We start from the raw sequence: 19,761 nt of genomic DNA, 5'->3' as shown, positions 1-19,761 counted from the left end.
CACAAAAAACACAATGTTAAAGAACACAATAATGGTAAAAACACAACAAATATAAATACAAAAGATAACTTATATACGTAGATGGATTATATATCCATAAAGTGGTGCTTGGCACATCAGATCACAGACAGGAAATAATAAAGTAGTGGTGGTGGGGGCGTGGACGGGTGGGTTATTGAGTGGAGGTGTTGATCAGCCTTACTGCTTGGGGGAAGTAACTTTTGAGGGTCCTGGCGTGGATGCTACATAGCCTCCTCCCTGACGGGCGTGGGACAAACAGTCTATGAGCAGGGTGGGTGGGATCCTTCATGATGTTACTGGCCTTTGTCTGGCACCTTTCTCTATATATGACATTGATGGTGGGGAGGCTGGTGCTGGTGCAGAGTTGAGCAGTTTTGACCATCCATTGCAGAGCCTTCCTGTGTGCCACAGTGCAGTTTCTGTACCATGCAGTGATGTAGCGTGTTAGGATGCTCTCTACTGTGCACCTGTAGAATGATGTGAATATGGATGTGTGTAGTCAGCCTCTTCAGAAAGTAGAAGTGTTGTTGAGTTTTCCTGATTGTGTAAATTATGTTCTGGAACCATGATAGGTTGTGTGAGATGTGCAATCCCAGTAGTTTGAAGCTACTCACAGCTTCCACTGCTGTGCTGCCGATGTAAAGAGAGGTGTGAGTGGTGCGATTGATAGTGTGGTGAGTTGATAACCATCTCCTTTGTCTTGTTGACTTTTAGGAATAGGTTGTTTTCCTGACACCAGGCCTTGAGCTCGTTCACCTCCTCTCTGACAGCCATCTCATCGTTGTTGGTGATGAACACCACCACTGTCGTGACATCGGCAAAACTTGACAATATGATCACTCGGGTGTTTGGCCGTGCAGTCATGTGTGAGCAATGTGTACAGTATGATTAACAAGGGTTCATCTCCCTTTCTCAGATGCCACAAAGAAACAAAAAAATCATTCATTTCTTCTCTCTGCCAATTCACCCCCCCATTCAATAACTTAAACCATGCTTGTTTTCCTGCTTGTCCAGTATTGATGAAGAGTCATCAACTCTGTTTCACTCTCCACATCCACTGCCTGACCTTCTGAGCACTTTCTGTTATTTCATTCAGATTTCCATCATATATTTTTTGATTAATGGATTTTCTCTGCTCATATATAAAAACAAAACTGGAATCACTGTTGGGGCCTTGTTAGATGACTCGCACCAAAAAGTGGCTTACATTTAATACCTTTATAATTGTTCTTTGATCAAGCATTCTTCATGAAGGCTAAATGTGAAGCTGATAGTTTTCAGTTGTGAGTTGTGAATACTGATGTGGATTATACAAAATGGATTGGGTTAATACCAAAGGAGAGTGCCAGGGTGGAGACATATCTCGACCAAAGGAGGTGTAAGGCACTCCTTCCCTCTGCTAGTCTGCAAGTCACCCTTGAGCAAGGTGTTGCACCTGCTTAGCCCACCACTCCCCCTGATTAGGCTCACTTGAAACCATGGGAGCAGGTGGTGGATGGTCATATGAGCAGCTGATACATATCACAAGTCCTGGTTATGTGACCACTGACACCAGGCAGACAATCTCTGATGCTATTTTTGCCAGGGGAGAAGGGGGATTGTTGCTTGCTGCTGCTACGTGCGTGGGTGGGGGGAGCTGGGGACAGACTTTGGGGTTCTAACATTTAACTGTTGTCCATTCTTTGGGGCACTCCTCTGTTTTGTGGATGGTTGTGAAGAAAAAGCATTTCAGGATGTTTGTTGTATACATTTCTCTGACATTAAATGTACCTTTGAAACCTTTGAATCGTATTGACCACGGCTGGGGTCATTAAAGACGCTGCCCAGAAGGCGGCAATTGCAAGCCACTTCTGTGGAAAAATTTGCCAAGAACAATCTATTGTCCATGTCATATGACATGGCACATAATGATGATGAATACCAAAGGGTCTTTCAGTTGACTCAAGGAAGAATTGCAACTATTTTTATTGAAAGCAAATTTCTACATGCTTTTCCATTTCCATTAAAGGAACGGCTGAGGAAAAATGTAAAAAACATCTCATAATTGATGAAATCTTGGTAATGCTTTCTTCCCATACATTGGTACCTAATACTGACCTATTTTCACTTTTTGGAGGGCTGCAACATTTCAGAACATCCATGTAAGTTTGAGAAAGCACCCAAATTTCTAGCATAAATTGTTTAAAAAAGCACTCTGAGACTATTTGTTTAACAATAGCTGGTTGTAAGATTAATATATTATGAATTTATTCTCCATAATGATGCAGACTCCTCACTGGGTATAGTCCACATGAGGAATAGAATTCATCTTTGTTGGCCTTATTCTTCTGTTGAGGATTGCCAATGTAAATGTTGAAAGATCTACTCACAGCCAGAGGTCTTGACTGATAGGAAGTGCTTGCCATGGATATTACGGCTTCACAATGATCTCATCACATGTAAAGAGGAGCAGCTTGGATGATCAGATCATCTCTTCCTACAACCAACTTTAAATTCTGCTGTCAAACAAGTTTAATATGAATATTGTTGAAATTACCTTTTAACTAAAATTATATGGTTATCTCCTTGGCACATGGCCAAGTGGTTAAGGCTTTGGGCTGGTGATCTGAAGGTCATTAGTTTGAGCCTCAGCAAGGCAACGTGTGTGTCCTTGAGCAAGGCACTTAACCACACACCGCTCCTGCACATTTATAGCCCAGTGGCAGCGGTTGGTGCATTATGGACAAGGCAAGACATGACAAGATCACACATTCTGTGTCAATGCCATTCATTGGCATTGAATCTTATCAAATTTGAACCTTATCAAATAAAGAAAAACTTAAGTATTCATTTATTTGACTCACTCAGACAATGACAATCATGAAAATTGTTCCAAATATTTTTCCTTGTTGCTGTACTCTTTATTCTTCATGGTTTATTACTTAATGTTTAAGCGTGTTTGTTTCTGTTTAAAACAATATTTTGAATACCACTGCTGTGTGCATGATAAAAGACAAATTTGTTAAAGAATGTTGACTAGATATTTTCTTAAACAGAAACAGATTGCTATATAGGAACACATGAAATTTTGTAAATGCTGGAATCCAGGCTAAAACACACAAAGTGCTGAGAAACTCAGCAGGTCAGGTAGAATCTATGGAGAGGAATAAAGAGTCAATACAGGGAAGAAGAATATATATTGTAATCATGAAGGACTTGAGTCCTTCTTTTTGTTTTTCTAGTTATAAGTGTCTGGATCACAGCTTTAAGTTGTGTGTCACATTCCACAGTAGTTAGATTATGATTTTTTTCTCTTTGGATGGGAATGGTTGTTTCATTTAAAGGTCAATGTGAGCTAATGTCCTGCAAAAGTCTATTATAAAGAATTTAATTTTTGCTCTGTAATGAGGCAATCAATGTATCTCCCAACTGTACCAGCAAATATATTTTTAAAAAAAGTAAATTTCATTGTATTCCTAAACTGATAAAAAGAAAAAAAAGCCTCAGCATGAAATGCCAACTGTTTTTCCTCCACGTAAATGCTGCCTGACCTTCTGAGCTCCTCCAGCTTTTTGTGTGTACTCTGTGTAGGAAGAAGTTTTCATAATGCTGGACATTTCCAATAATGAAAATACTACCTGGGTTCACCATTGTTCCTTCCTGAAGCTGAGAGCGGCTTCAAGATTTCACCCATACATCATGTAACGTGGAAATCCGGAAGTTGCTCTTAATAATTCAGCCCTCCTCTACAGAAAAGGCTGTATAACCATACAACCATCGGGCTCCTGAACCAGCATCGATAACTTCACTCACCACTCTGAACTGATTCCAAAACCTATAGACTCATTTTCAAGGACTCTTTACAGCTCATGTTCTCAGAATTATTTATTTGCACAGTTTGTCTTCTTTTTGCTCATTGGCTGTTTGTCAGTCTTTGTTTATGCAGTTTTTCATAAATTGTATGGTATTTCTTTATTTTCCTGTAAATACCTGCAAGAAAATGTATCTCAAGGTAGAAGATGGTATCATATCATATAATATATGTACTTTGATAATCCACTTACTTTGAACTTTGCATGCTTTACTAACAGAATTGAGGTAAATCATAAAAATTGATGTGAACTTAAATCTGTTCGCAAACCAGCTTTTCTTGAAAGACTCTGAAATGTCTAGAACTTTGTAACAAGGATCCTAAGTGCATTAAGACAAAGCTACTGTAACACTGGTCCAAGACTAATTTTATGCATGCATATTTCCCTCACGTGCATATTTCAAAATATGATGACTTCAACTCTTTCAATTTATTTATGATATTTTATTTTCTATCACAGCTGTACATGATCCAATCTTTATTTTGAAAAGGGTAGCTCAAAAGCTGCAGATGTTGGAAATCTGAAATAAAAACAAAAATGCTGGAAAAACTCAGCAGGTCAGACAGCATCTGTCGAAAGCAAAACAAATAACATTTGTGGTTAAAGTTTCTCCATCAGAACTGGAGTATTGTTTTTTATTTTAGACCATAAGACATAGGAAGGGAATTGGGCCATTCAGCCCATCGAGTCTGATCCAGCATTCAATGATGATTGATTTATTTTCCCTCTCAACCCAGCTCTGATGCCTTCTCCCCGTAACCCTTAACGCCTTTACTAATCAAGAACCTATCAACCTCCACTTTAAATACACTGTACCCATTTTCAATTACTGCCACTTCTTTTCCAGAAACACCAGCCTTAAAGAATCTCTGACAACCTATTAACTCACTTTTAAAGACTCTTCATCTCACATTCTCAATATTTATTGCTTATTTATCATTATTATTATTATTTATTTTTTGTATTTGCAGTTTGTTGTTTTTTGCATACTCATTGAATTTCAAGTTGATGCAGTCTTTCATTGATTCTATTATGGTTATTATTCTATTAGGGACTTATTGAGTATGCCCACAAGAAAATGTTTCTCAGGGTTGTATATGGTGACATACATGTACTTTAATAATAAATTTACTTTGAAATTTGAACTTTGAACTTATCATCTTCTCCTTGATGGGATTTCTACTTGCTCCCCTTGTCTTGTTCCCCTCACTGGTTTTCCTTTCCATTTAGTTCTGATGAAGGGTTTGGACCAGATATCTTAATTGTATTTCTTTCCACAGATGCTGCATGACCTGCTGACCTTTCACATTTACTATCTTTATTTATTTCTGTGCAAGATGTTTCAGAAACCTAATTAAAAAGTATTGATGCACCATCAATAACTCACTCTGAGACGTAAGAAGCGAGATATCGGCTTTTATTGACTGGAAGAATGAACAACATTACATCCTGGAGAATGAGGCCGGGCTCAGGCCTCAATCGCCTTTATACAGGGGTCTGTGGGAGGAGCCACAGGAGCAGTCCAGACAGGTATATGTAGTTCACCACAAGTATTTCCTTGACTTCTATTCAGTGAGAATTATTTCATGCAGCTAGCTGCTCAGCCAGCTTGATGAGATCACAGCAGCTGGGCATCAGGAATTCTTTTGATGAGCTGATGGTGGACATGAACATATGTCAGATGCTAAAAAAGAACAAAGTTCTTGTCACAAATTGTTTGATGTTTGTTCACTATCAGAGGCCTTGTCACTGATTGATAATTCTAGGTCATTATTCCTTTGCATTGGGTAGAATACGTAACAGAGTACTAATATGGTACAACATAATTCAAACAACATATACAGCCTACACTTAAATAAAAAGAGGTAATATAAAATGATTGTAGATGATTTTAATACATGCATCGCTATTACTTTCTGCAAATTAAAAAAATTGGCAGTGTTAATTCAAGAAGCCCTTGCACATTCCATACACCTCCCAAAGTCCAACTCCATGTCACTGTTGGTTAGAGGTGGAAATGGGTAAGGCCAGCCAACAGGGCTGACTGACAGGACACACAGAGTGGGAATAAAGGGAGCCTTTTCTGGTTGGCTGCCGGTGACTAGTGGTGTTCCACAGGGATCCGAGTTGGACTGATTCTTTTTACATTATATGTTAATGATTTGGATGATGGAATTGATAGAGGGGCGGGCAGTTTTGAGGAACTAGAGAGGCTACAGAGGACTTAGATTAGGAAAATGGGCAAAGAACTGGCAGATGGAACAGTGCTGGGAAATGTTTGATCATGCATTTTGGTAGAAGAAATGAAAGGGTTAACTATTTCTAAATGGAGAGAAAATACAACAAAGTGAAGTGCAAAGGGACTTGGGAGTCCTTGTTCAGGCTTCCTTAAAGGTTAATATGCAAATTGAGTCTGTGGTGAGGAAGGCAAATGTAATGTTAGCATACATTTCAAGAAGACTAGAATATAGAAACAAGGATGTAATGTTGAGACTTTATAAAACACTGTTGAGGCCTCACTTGGAGTATTATGAGCAGTTTTGGGCTCCTTATCTTCTAAAGGATGTCCTGAAACTGGAGGGGGTTCAAAGTAAATTCACAAATATGAAGAGTGTTTGACAACTCTGGGCCTGAATTCACTGGAATTCAGAAGAGTGAGGGGTGACCTTATTGAAACCTATTGAATGGTGCAAGGCCTTGATAGAGTGGATGTGGAGAGGATGTTTTTTATGGTGGGAAAGTCTATGACCAGAGGACACAGCCTTAGAATAGAAGGGCATCCTTTTAGAATGGAGATGAGGAAGAAATTATTTAACCAGAGAGTGGTGAATCTGTGGAATGCTTTGCCACAGGCAGCTATGGAGGTCGTCTCTATGTATATTTAAGGCAGAGGTTGATAGTTTCTTGATTGGTCAGGGCATGAAGGGATATGGGGAGAAGACAGGAGCTTGGGGCTGAGAGGAAAAATGCATCAGCCATGATGAAATGGCAGAGCAGATTTGATGGGCCAAATGGCCTAATTCTGCTCCCATATCTTATGATGTTATGTCTTATGGCTCTGGTGAAACTGTATAGGCTAATCTGGTATACAGTGGATACAATGGATTACAGAAACATTGATGAACTCTCACCATACTATTGACTTCAGACGATAGAGACAGGAGATCATCAATGGCCTATGCTTCACTGGGAGCTAAGGGCTCAAGAGGGAGAAGACACATTCATTTTGCTGAAAATGTGATTTCATAAAAGTACATTTAATCATATTAAATCCAGTGGACATTTTTATTGTTTGCATGCATAATATAAATCATGCGGACCTGTTGGACCTGGAATGTTGCCAGTCAATCAGAGCCTAATGGTTGGAATGGCATTGTAGCATAATGGTACAGTACAGGTGACCCAGATTCAATTCCTTCCGTGTCTATAAGGAGTTGTATTGCACACAAAATGGTGGAGGAACTCAGTAGACCGGGCAGCATCTATGGAAAAGAGTAAACAGTCGACTTTTTGGGCTGAGACCCTTCATCAGGACTGGTAAAAAGAGATTTGAAGTCAGTAAGAAGGTGAGGGGAGGAGAGGAAGAGGTACAAGGTGGCAGGTGATAATTGAAACTGGGAAAGGCAGAGGGGTGAAGTAAAGAGCTGGGAAGTCGATTGGTGAAAGAGATAAAGGGCTGGAGAAGGGGGAATCTGATAGGAGAGGGGAGAAAGAGAAGTGGGAGGAGAACCAGAGGGAGGTAATGGGCAGTTAAGAAGATAAGGTGGATAAGGTGAGAAAGGGAAATGGAATGGGAAATGGTGAAGGGGGGGCAATTACCAGAAGTTTGAAAAATCAACGTTCATTCCTTTGATTTTGTACGTTCCATGCCATGGAGTTTGTACGTTCCCCCTGTGACCACGTGTGTTTCCTCTCACAGTCCACAGATGTTCCAGTTGGGAGGTTAACTGTCCTGTAATTAGGCTCAGATTAAATCGGGGGATTGCTGGGCAGCATGGCTGGAGGGGTCGGAAGGGTCAATTCCTAACTGTATCTCAGTATATAAACAAAACATTACAAAGGTTCTTCTGGCAAAGCTAATCACGTCACACATCCTGTTTACAGTTTGCTGCTCATGCTAAATGAGTGCTGCAGAGTTCATAAAGACACTTATAGAAATTAAAAGACACAAAGAGGTACTGCAGATGCTGGAAATCTAGAGCAATACACACAATGCTCAGCAGGTCAGGCAACATCTATGGATGGGAATAAAGAGTTGACGTTTTGGTGCTAAGACCCTTCATCAGGACAAATTTAAAACTGTACTGATAAAAAGATAAATGTACATCATAAATACAAGAAATTCTGTAGATGCTAGAAATGCAAATATGCATCATCTAACATTCAGCTGTTACTTTAAGTAGCTGAGAGATAGATTTTATTAGAGCAAAGAAGAGAGGTGTGTGCAAAAGAGAATGATAAAAGCCTTGTACAAGTGGCTATTTCCCGACTTCACCAACAAAGGAATGTTTGACATGCCACAATCCCTGAATATGGATCTTTCTGACCTGACTCAACTGTAGGTTATAGATTTCCATTTGATTTTTCCTGTAATTAGTCTCTGGGATGATTGACTAACTAATTTCCTTCAGGGGTCATAACCCTGTGGAGATGACAGTATAGCTTATGTTCTGCCCTGCTGATCTAAATGTGTAGTCAGATGCTGCATTGTGTTGAGTGATACTGTATTTCTCTTTCATCTTTTACATTCATTCGATACTTCCCTTCTTAAGAGCTGGGGTTGGAGAGGAGATTATGTATTCTGACTTTTACAACTGATGCAATAATTGTTCATTTATTCTTTTGAAGGTACAAGTCTTCCACACAATGCAGCAATGTGTTAGAAACTTTTTCTTAGTAAATTTACATTTAAGCTCCTTTTACTTAAAGACATTTCTACAAATGTAGCCAGTTGGAGGCAGTTGTAGTTTAAAAAATAATTAATGCACTGAAGTCTTTCTTTGTGGACCTGATGTAATTCTGTGATCATGGTGGGCAACCAGAACCAGAAAATCCAGAGTCCGTCGTATGCCTGGATGGTTGAGAGGAGTGTAGAGGGGCCCCACTGGAGTGCCTCAGAGCAGGTGGTCACCTGCACATACACGTGGTTGTCAGGTGCTTCAGCCAGAGCAAACTCGAGCTGTAGGGCCTGGTGGATCTGGTTATCAAGAAGTTAGAGGATTGGGGCGAGGATTTGTGAGGATGGAATGATGGGCTGAGGTTCCATTTCAACTGGTAGATTGTGTCACGCCAGGGCATCTCCCTTAGTGTTCTTGGAGCTGGGTCAGTAAGTAATGGTGAAGTTGAATTGCTCAAAGAAGAGCGCCCAGTGAACCTGATGTGGGTTGAGTTGGTCAGTCTGTTGAATGGATATGAGATTCTGGTGCTCAGTCCAGATTAGGAGGGGCTCAGTGTTTCCCATCAGTCAATATCTTCATTCCTCCAAGACCCATATGATGGTGAATAGTTTCCTGTCTCCTACTCCATAATGGCACTGTGTAGAGTTGAACTTGTGTGAAAAGGCACAAGGGTTTGTTTTCTCATCAGTCCTCACTGGGGAGAGCATAGCCCCAGAACACATGTTAGATGCATTCACTTCAACCACAAAAGGTCCAGAGGGGTTCAGATGATGGAGAATGGGAGTGGTGGTGAAGAGTCTCTTGAGCTCCTTGAAAGTGTGGTCCATAGTGGCAAACGAAGGATAAGGAAGCTGATTTGATGAGGGAGATGAGAGGAGGAGTGATTTGGATGAAGTTCCTGATGATATGGCAGTATAAGTTGGAGAAGCCCAAGAAGTGCTGTAGATTTTTGAGGAAGTTCAGTCAGGGCCATTCGATGGCACATATTTTCTCTGTGTCCATGGTTATGCCCTGGAGTGAAAACATGTAACGCCTGATTAGGGAATGGAACTGACACTTGCAGTACATTTGGTTTTCAAGGAGATGCTGAAGAACTGAATGGACATGACAAGTGTTGTCTTGTGGGTCCTTGGAGAAAATGAGGATGTCGTCAAGGTAGATGAACACATACTTGTGTAGCATGTCTCAGAGGATCTCTTTGTTGAAGGCTTGGGAAAAGGCATTACCAGGCAATTCATAGTGACCAGAGGATTTTTACGAATGGCGTCTTCCACTCTTCTCCCTGGCTGATGTGGACCAGTTTGTACACACTCCATAGATCCACTTTGGTGAAGATCTGGGGTGTTTTGAATGCACTATCCATCAAGGGGAGAGGATAGCAGTTCTTAATAGTGATTTTGTTGAGTTTTCAGTAGTTGATGCAGGGATGAAGGCTCTCATCTTTCTTTTTGACAAAGAAGAATCCTGCATCCATTGGGGACTGGCATAGCTGAATGAAACTGTGATGTGGTGCTTTTGCAATGTAGTCATTCATAGCTTGGATCAGGACGGGAGAGGGAGAACAGATGAGGGGTGGTGCCAAACAAGATTGATCATACAGTCGTGTGGTCTGTGAGGTGCCAGGCAGCTGCCCTCCCATTTACTGCAGGCGATGGTGTTGCTTTGGAAGTTTGGTGACATTGAAAGTTCCTCTTTCTCCACAGATTTACAAAGTAAAATCAGCTGAGATTGCAGGCAGATGGTCTGTTGGGTGGGTAAACAGAGTGCCAAACACCAGGCATATTGAGGGTCATGAATGTAGAGCCGGGGTAACCCAAGATGAATGGAGTCGATAAGGAGGAATTGGATAGACTGGTGGTGCTCTCTGATGCTCATGTGCACACCCTGACCATCCCAGAACCCAAGGGACATCCATCAACGACCAGCATGCAGAAGGGGTGAGAGATAGTCTCGGTAGGGAGTCCAATCCAGAAAGTTGCCTGCTGCGCCAGAGCCTCCTTCATGTGCAGAGCCTTTGGGGTGGACAGAGAGAGTGATACAGGCTATGGTGCTGAAATGAGAGGTCAGGGAGAGCTTACCAGATAGAAGGCCCTTCAGCCCTTCATCACTTAGTTGTGGTGTCATTTCCCAGATGCAGTGGGTATTTGATGTGTGGGTGATCAGCAGCTCTGCAGTAAAAGCAAAGTTGTTTCTTCACCGATGCTTATACTCCTGGGGGCTTAAGGGAGCTCTCCCTAGCTGCATGGGCTCTGGAAGCTGTGATGAAGAGAGTCCTGCTGCCTGAGATGATTCTGGGAATGGAACTGGGGTTCTGGGTGATGAGTTGTAGAATCATTCCACGAGAAGCTTGTCTATTCAGAGGGCCAGGGTGATGAGGCCTTTGAGGTCAGAGGGCATCTCCCAGGTAGACAGATTGTCTTTCAAGTGCTCTGAGAAGATGTGATGGTAATGATACAGCAGCATTTCCACATTTCAGCTGCCCTACCCTGCAAGGGTCCTGAATTCCATGGTGTAATCTAGCAATGAGCGTGAGCCTTGACACAGGTGAAGTACCTGATCTGTGCCCCCCTTTCACTTCCCAGATGGTCAAAACACTAGTGCATCTCAGCAGTCAATTCTTCCTGTTTATTGCAAATGGAAGCTTTATTGTACTAGTTAGTAGCAGCCGTATCGGGGCTCACATTGTCAGGAGAGAGATGAAGGCAACGTTGGCTTGGTCTGTAGAATAGAGAGATGGCTGGAGCTGCAAACAGAAAATGTACTGGGACAGAAAATAGTGGCATTGGGTTGGGGATCCATCAAAGCTTTCATGCAGCAGAAAAGTTGGTTGAGATTGGTGATCAGATGGTCAATGGTTCCCTGCTGCTTCGGGATCGTGTGCTCCTGTTGATGGACAACTTCCCTTAGGCAAACATATTCAGCTGGGACAATCCATTCTGTCAGGAAATAAAGAGGAAGGTTGACCCAAAAGCAGATAACTTAGCAGTAAACTGCAAAGTAACAAGCCACAAGGGTCCACAGAGCAAGAGTGAGCAGATATTTAACACCACAAGGAAACAAGGTAAATGAAGGCCAGGAGCAACTGGTTGAGACAGGCTGGTTCAATTGTGAATAATTGACTGTGGATCAGAGCTGGGTTTAAATAGGCTGCAGGTGATGAGTTGAAAATAAGTGGCAAGTGACTCCTGTTACAGTACTATGCAAAAGTGTTAGGTACACCTAGGATGCCTAAGATTTTTGTACAGTACTGTATTCGTGATGGTGAAGTGAGGCTGTAAATCTGGCTGAAGCAGAGGGGTGTTGGGAATAGCAAGGATGGAGCATCGCTGGAGGGGTGTGGACAGGTGGCAGAGAAGGAGTGCCGGGGCAGGGAGGTGGCACAAGTGCACCAGGTAAGGTTATTGATTCCAAATAATTGGTCTATTGATCATTACAGAATGCCTCTCTGGTGCTTGCTCCCTCCCCTTTCCCTTCCTCTTTTCCCAACCAAGTTCCCCTCTCACTGCCCCCTTCCCACTCTCAGTCCATAATCGAGACCCATATCAAAATCAGGTTTATCATCACTCACATATAACATGTTTTTTTTGGCAGCAGCAGGGTGCAATACATGGAATTACCACAGCACTGTGCAAAAGTCTTAGGTGCCCTAGCTGCACTATGTACCTAAGACTTTTTCACAGTACTGCAGCTGGGTGGAGACTGAGAGGTGCCTGCATGTGCAGGTCTGGCATGAAGACTGGGGGGTGCCTGCCTGTGCAGGCCTGACATGGATTACCTGTTTGATTTGGCATGAAACTAGTTATATAAAATGTTAGAGAATGATTTACAACACCCTTGATCCATAAAGAGCATTTTGTAATTAGGAAGATGATTATACATTTGAGATTAATATAGATCAGCAAATTTACAGGTGCTCTACTTACATAGAGTTTTGAACCAGCAATTTTATATATTTACATCTTTGTGCATAATATATCCTCAATGGCACCACTAACTAATGCTCTCCTCTGTGGTTTAGATTGCAGGACTACAATGTCTATTGAGGAATCCTTTTCCCATTTTCGAATTCAATTAGTTACTCAATAGGGAGATTGACAAGAAAAAAAAGATTTATTTTCTGATCACAAGAGGTGATAAATAAAGTTTTGTAATTGTCCATCTTTTTGATAGAGAGCTCAATTGGAACTGCATTTATTTGTTAGTTACCTTTGGATAAATCAGAGTTATTTGCAATGCTGATAACATATGAAGTAGTTTACTTTTAGGATATGTTACTCATATGTACAGCCAGATGTTGGACAACTTTGGATTGTTTTCTCCGGAGTGCTGGAGACAGAGGGGAGAACTGATAGAGGTTTATAAGATTATGAGAGGCAGAGACAGAGTAGTATCTTTTTCCCAGGGTTGAAGTGTCTAATACCAGAGGGTGAGGGGATATTTAAGGTGAGAGAGGATTATTTCAAAGGAGATGTGAAGGGCAAGTTTTTTACACAGAGTGTGGTGGGTCCCTGGAATGGTGGTAGAGGCACAAATGTTAGGGATTTTTAAGAGAAGTTTAGATAGGCACATGTATGTTAGGAAAATGGAAGGAATATGGACATTGTGTAGAGAAAAAGGATTAGTTTAGTCGGCTATTTGATTACTAATTTAATTAGTTGGCACAACATTGTGGGCCGAAGGGCCAGTTCCTGTGCTGAACTGTACTACGTATCCTGTTGATATGGAGAGAATAATGATGATGACATTACAGTATTGCTTTGGTCCCTTAACTGCTATATTATTTTTATACTTGCATAAGTGAGAATTCATTTAATCCCTCTGGCTCATTTCTCTCTAAATTTTCTCTGTAAAGATAAATGCCTAATTTTGATGTGTTGAAACTTTTCAGCTTTCACCATTGAGAATGGGTGCTGTATCTCTATAACTAACATCCCACAGTGAATGTTTTTGTTTGCACTGGGAATGAGACAGTTCTTCACATTGCACAATCACACCTTATATTAAGAACATGAAGTTCTCAGCACTACTGCTGAAAGTAAACAATTAGCTTATTTGCCAGCTTTATAACATATGGATCATTTTTTGTTAGAGTTGTCCCTAGTCTGACTCCAGAGCAGGCCTTTGAATTTCTCAGAGAGGTGGCTTTAATTTGCTGGGCTTTATATTTCATGGAGTGTAAGTATGGGGCCATCTCCAGCCTGTTCTTAAAAGTGCTCAATGTGTTAGCTAAACTTGTTGGATTCTTTATAAAGTGAGGCACATTCATACTTTGACATTGCCACTGATAATGCATTTCAATTATGCTGTTTGATAGAAAGGGCTCTTATTCACTTATGTTAACTACTTATGTTCAGATAGATCTCTGTCAAAAGGGCAGAGGTGCAACTTGGAGCAACTCTGATTTTTTTCATCTCTATATGTCAAGTTCAAGTTCAAATTTAATTGCTATTCAGCTGTACATAAATACCAATGAAAACAACCAGACGAAACAGCATTCCTCCGGGGCCAAGGTGCAAAACACAGTACCAACAGTCATACAAAGCACAAGGCATGTATAGCACATATAAGACAGCAATAAACATACAGTCACACAAAAAATATAGCCCAACTGCTATATTGTCAAACTGCACACTGCAGCCAAATATCTTCAGCTGATCAACGAATGATCTTGTTGCAAAGCTTTTAATAAAGTAAAAGCCAAGGAAGATGAACTACTAGAAACACAAACAATCCTGCAGATGCTGGATATCCAGAGAAACACACACGAAGTCCTGGAGGAGCTCAGCAGGTCAGGCAACAAATTGTCAATGTTTTGGGCTGAGACCCTTCATCAGGACTATTGTAGCTGCTTGTTTAGAAACTATCCAGACTTGGTGCTGAAGTAACATATGTGGGCTAAGAAGTGGTAAATGGAACATAGTGTATCATTATGCACATTGGCAGAAGAAAAGTAAGGGTTGATTATTTCCTAAATGGAGAGAAAATACAAAAATTTGAAGTACAAAGAGGGTAGGGAGTTCTTGTGCAGGATTCTCAAAGGTTGATTTGAAAACTGAGTCTGTGGTGAGGAAGGCAAATACCATGTTAGCATTCATTTCAAGAGGACTAGAATATAAAAGCAAGGATGGAATGTTGAGACTTTATAAAGCACTGGTGAGGCCTTACTTGGAGTATTGTGAGCAGTTTTGGGCCCCTTAGAAAGGATGTGCTGAAGCTGGAGATGGTTCTGTTATGATATGGCAACAATGAATATGGAATTGAGACAGGTATTTTATAAACAAATAAAACATTTATTAAACACTTCTCAATAAACAATGAAAAGTAAACAAACGACTAACTTAACAGGAAGTTAACTGCTATATGGCAACTCGAACAGTTCTTAAAGCGCTAAATGCAAACACAGTTCTTAAAGTGATAAATGCAAAAGTCCAAATGATTTACACATTTAGGAGAGACTTTCCTGAAGTAACAAATTCCTCGACGACATGACGTTACTGCTGATCCCAGCTGAAATGCCCAAAGGATTTACAACGAAGGAAATAAAAACAGCTTAAAGGCACTGACCTGCTCCTTGACAAAACGTTGCGTCCAACCCTTTCTGCTTCTACAATGCAGGGGCTACCTTGGATGCAGGTTACTACCTCCTTGAACGAGGATTCAATAAGGTCAATCCTGGAGTAAACCGCCGACACCACCAACTTTACTCGATCCTTTGGGTTTTTCCATACTTCAGTAAATTCTTCACTCTCCGACTGGACTAAAACTGGCAGTGTTGTGAAACTTTGAGACTTAAGGCAGAAAGTAAAACTCCACTTTAAAACAAAACTGCACCATGAGATGAATACACAGCATAATGGAGTCACTGACGAATTAAACCACGAACTGACCTGCGTCACAGCAAGACTTTCCCTTTTTATACCTGTTGATACAGGCCATCACATGACCTCTCACTAGAGTGAAAATTACATCATGTGACCTCACACTGGCAAGAAATTGCATCACCCCACCATCACAAGACCATTACATCATATTCATAAGACAGTCACAAGTTACCCATGGGGTATGTAACAGTTCAAAGGAGGTTCAAAAAATGATTCCAGATTTAAATGGCTTGTCACATGAAGAGTGTTTGATGGCTCTGGGCTTGTGTTCACTGGAGTTTAGAAGAATGAGGAGTGACCTAATTGAAACCTTTTGAATGGTGAAAGGTCTTGATAGAGTGGATGTGGAGAGGATATTTCCTATTGTGGGGGAGTCTAAGACCAGAGAACACAGCCTCAGAATAGAGGTGTGTCCTTTTTGAATGGAGATGAGGAATTTATTTACCCAGGGAGTGATGAATCTGTGGAATCCATTGCCACAGGCAGCTGTGGAGGCCAAGTCTTTATGTCTATTAGAGGCAGAGGTTGATACATTCTTGATTGGTCAGGGCATGAAGGGATATAGGGGCAAGGCAGGAGATTGGTGCTGAGAAGAAAAATGGATGAACCATGATGAAATGGCAGAGCAAATTTGATGGGCCAAATGGCCTAATTCTGATCCTATATCTTATAGTCTTGTGGTGTTATAATTGTGCAGAGAGTGGAGAAATATCAACATTATGTAGGCAGAAAGGATTAGTTTAATTATTATTATTTCTATAAACTATTTTAATACAGTAGTATATTAAATTTGTTCATTAGCCCAGCACAACATTATGGGCTGAAGGGGTTGTTATAGTACTGTTCTATGTTCTATGTTCTCACAAACACAACTAATGCCTGAACTCATCTGTCTTTACACTGTGTTTTTAAACATTATTGCATCTTTTACTCTCCTGTTCCTTATTCTTTGACCTTTTTTTCTTCCACACTGATGCACTGAACATCCTCTAACTCAAATTTTCATGCAAACACTTGCTAGCTATAATTGGAAATGCTTGTAACTGAAGAGCATATGGAAGGTTTCTGTACCGTTCCTCAATAAAACAAAATCAAGTTTGCTATTACAAAGGAAAAAGCACTAGGCAAACTCAGATATCTTAAGGTGTATAAGTCACATGGACCAGATGGTCAACATCCCAGAGTCCTGAGAGAGGCTGCTGAAGAGATAATGGGGGCATTGGTCATGATCTTTCAAAAATCACTTGAAAGTCACGGAGGACTGGAAGATTATAATGTCACTCCACTCCTTAAGAAGGCAGGGAGGCGAAAGAAAAAAAAACTATAGGCCAGTTAGCCTAACCTAAGTGGTTGGAATAGTGTTGGAGTCTATTATTAAGGATGAGGTTTTGGAGTACTTGGAGACTAATGATAAAATAAATCAAAGTCAGCATGGTTTCTGTCAAGGGAAATTTTGCCTGAAAAATCTGTTAGAGTTCTTCGAAGAAGTAACAAGCAGGGTGGACAAAGGAGAAGTAGTAGATGTCATTTACTTGGATTTTCCAAAGGTATTTGATAAGGTGCCATATGGCACTGCAGGAAAGATATTGGCATGGATAGAGTAATGTCTGGCAGGCAGGAGACAGTGAGTGGAAATAAAAGAGTCCTTTTCTGGTTGGCTGCCGGTGAGAAGTGGTGTTCCTCAGAGGTCAGTATTGGGACAGCTACTTTTCACATTGATTGTCAATGATTTAGATAATGGAACTGATGGCTTTGTGGCAAAGTTTGCAGATAATACAAAGATAGGTGGAGGGGTAGGTAGTGCTGAGGAAGCAATGCAATTGCAGCAGGACTTAGACAAATTGGAAGAATGGGCAAAAAAGTGGCAGATGGAATACAGTGTTAGGAAATGTATGATGATGCATTTTGGTAAAAGGAACAATAGTGAGGACTATTATCTAAATGGGGAGAAGGTTCAAACATCAGAGGTGCAGAGGAACTTAGGACCCCTCATGCAAAACTCCCACAAGGATCATTTATGGGTTGAGTCTGTGGTAACGAAGGCAAATGCAATGTTGGCATTTATTTCAAGGGGAATGGAATATAAAACAAGGAGATACTGCTGAGTTTCTATAAGACACTAATCAAGCCACAGTTGGAGTATTGTCAACAGTTTTGGGTGCCATATCTCAGAAAGGATGTGTTGTCGTTGGAGAGAGTTCAGAGCAGGTTAACGAGGATGGCTCCAGGAATGCAGGGGTTAAGATATGAGGAGTGTTTGGCAGCTTTGGGCCTGTACTCACTGGAATTTAGAAGAATGTGCGGGGATCTCATTAAAACCTACTGAATGTTGAAAGGACTAGATAGGGTGGATGGAGAGGATATTTCCTGTGGTGGGGATATCCAGAACTAGATGGCACAGCCTCAAAGTTGAAGGGCAACCTTTTAGAACAAAGTTAAGGAGGAATTTATTTTAGCCATGGAGTAGTTAATCTGTGGAATGCTCTACCACAGACTATGGTGGGGGCCAAGTCCATGGGTATTTTTAAGGCAGAAGTTGATCATTTCCTGTTTGGTCGGGGTATCAAAGGATACGGCGAGAAGGCAGGTGTATGGGGTTGAGTGGGAACTGGGATCAGCCATGATGGAATGGTGGAGCAGATTCAATGGGCTGAATGGCCTAATTCTGCTCCAATGTCTTATGGTCTTATGGTCTAAGTTTGAAGTAAAATTTCTAATCATGTCACCACATACAACCCTGCAGAAAAAGTATCTCAGGGCTGTGAGTGATGGATGTATGTACTCTGATAATAAATTTTATTTTGAACTTTGAACTCGTATTATAACATGACAAGACACAAGGCACTCTAACTAGCAAAGAGTCTGTCAAAAATGACTTCAAAATAAGTATATCAGTACCTATATTAGAGTCTGAAAGTCTTGCAGAATGGAAGCAGGCTCTTTAGTCAAACTTGTCCATGAAGACAGTATTGCCCAGAAAATTAGTCCCATCTGCCCACGTTAGGCGCCAAGTCCTCTCAACCTCTCATATCCGTGTACTTATCCAGATGGTTTCTAATTGTTGCTAATATGCCTATCTCAGTTGTTATTTCTGGCAGCTAATTACAAATACCAGCAACTCTTGGCATGAAGAAGCTGCCCTGATGCCCCATTTAAATCAGAATCAGATTTATAATCACTGTCTTACAGGAAGTGAAATTTGTTGTTTCATGACAATAGAACAAAGCTGAAAAGTATTGGACACTTCACAAATTTTCATGTCATCCTTGTGCAGGGGCCATGCTAATCTTCTTTGTATCATTCCAATGTCTGTATACAGTATGTGCTGCTTAAAAAAGCTCCTGATCTTAAGCCTATGCTTGCTTGTTTTTAACACTCCCTCCCTCAGAGGTAAAAACATACTTTCACCCTGCCTATCCCCCTCATGATCTAGACAGCTTTGTCAGGTCACCTCTCAATCCCCTGACTTCCAGGAAATGAAGTCCTAGAGTACTGAACCTCTTCTTTTGTAAGCACAAGAGATTCTGCAGATGCTGGAAACACACACAAAATTCTGGATGAACTCAATGGATCAAGTGACATCTACAGAGAGGAATAAACAACTGGTGCTTCAGGCCAGACTCTTCATCAGAACTGGCCTGGAAGGGGGAAGAAGCTAGAATAATAGAATAATACTCATGTTTGAGTACTGTTGGGGGGGACAGCCTACCTGGAGGAAGTGACAGTGGCCGGGCCTCCGGCACAGAGGACGGCCCTGTAGCTCAGAAGGGTAGGGATAGAAGAAAGAGGACCATAGTAATAGGGGACTCGATAGTCAGGGGTTCAGACAGGCGGTTCTGTGGAGGTGATCGGGAGTCCCGGATGGTTGTTTGCCTCCCTGGTGCCAGGGTCCGGGACGTTTCTGATCGCGTCCAAGATATCCTGAAGTGGGAGGGTGAGGAGCCAGAGGTCGTGGTACATGTAGGTACCAATGACATAGGTAGGAAAGGGGAAGAGGTCCTGAAACGAGAGTATAGGGAGTTAGGAAGGCAGTTAAGAAGAAGGACCGCAAAGGTAGTAATCTCGGGATTACTGCCTGTACCACGCGACAGTGAGAGTAGGAATGGAATT

General features: G+C 41.2%; 1 pseudogene; it reads right to left on the bottom strand.

The window, feature by feature from the left end:
* Positions 1 to 18,880: 18,880 nt before the first annotated feature.
* Positions 18,881 to 18,981, bottom strand: LOC140731311 (U6 spliceosomal RNA; annotated as a pseudogene).
* Between the last annotated feature and the right edge of the window lie 780 nt (positions 18,982 to 19,761).

This window comes from Hemitrygon akajei, chromosome 7 (assembly GCF_048418815.1).
Source record: "Hemitrygon akajei chromosome 7, sHemAka1.3, whole genome shotgun sequence".
Classification (NCBI taxonomy): Eukaryota; Metazoa; Chordata; class Chondrichthyes; order Myliobatiformes; family Dasyatidae; genus Hemitrygon; species Hemitrygon akajei.
The sequence above is the reverse complement of the archived record's forward strand: the minus strand, read 5'-3'. Positions and strand labels throughout refer to the sequence as shown.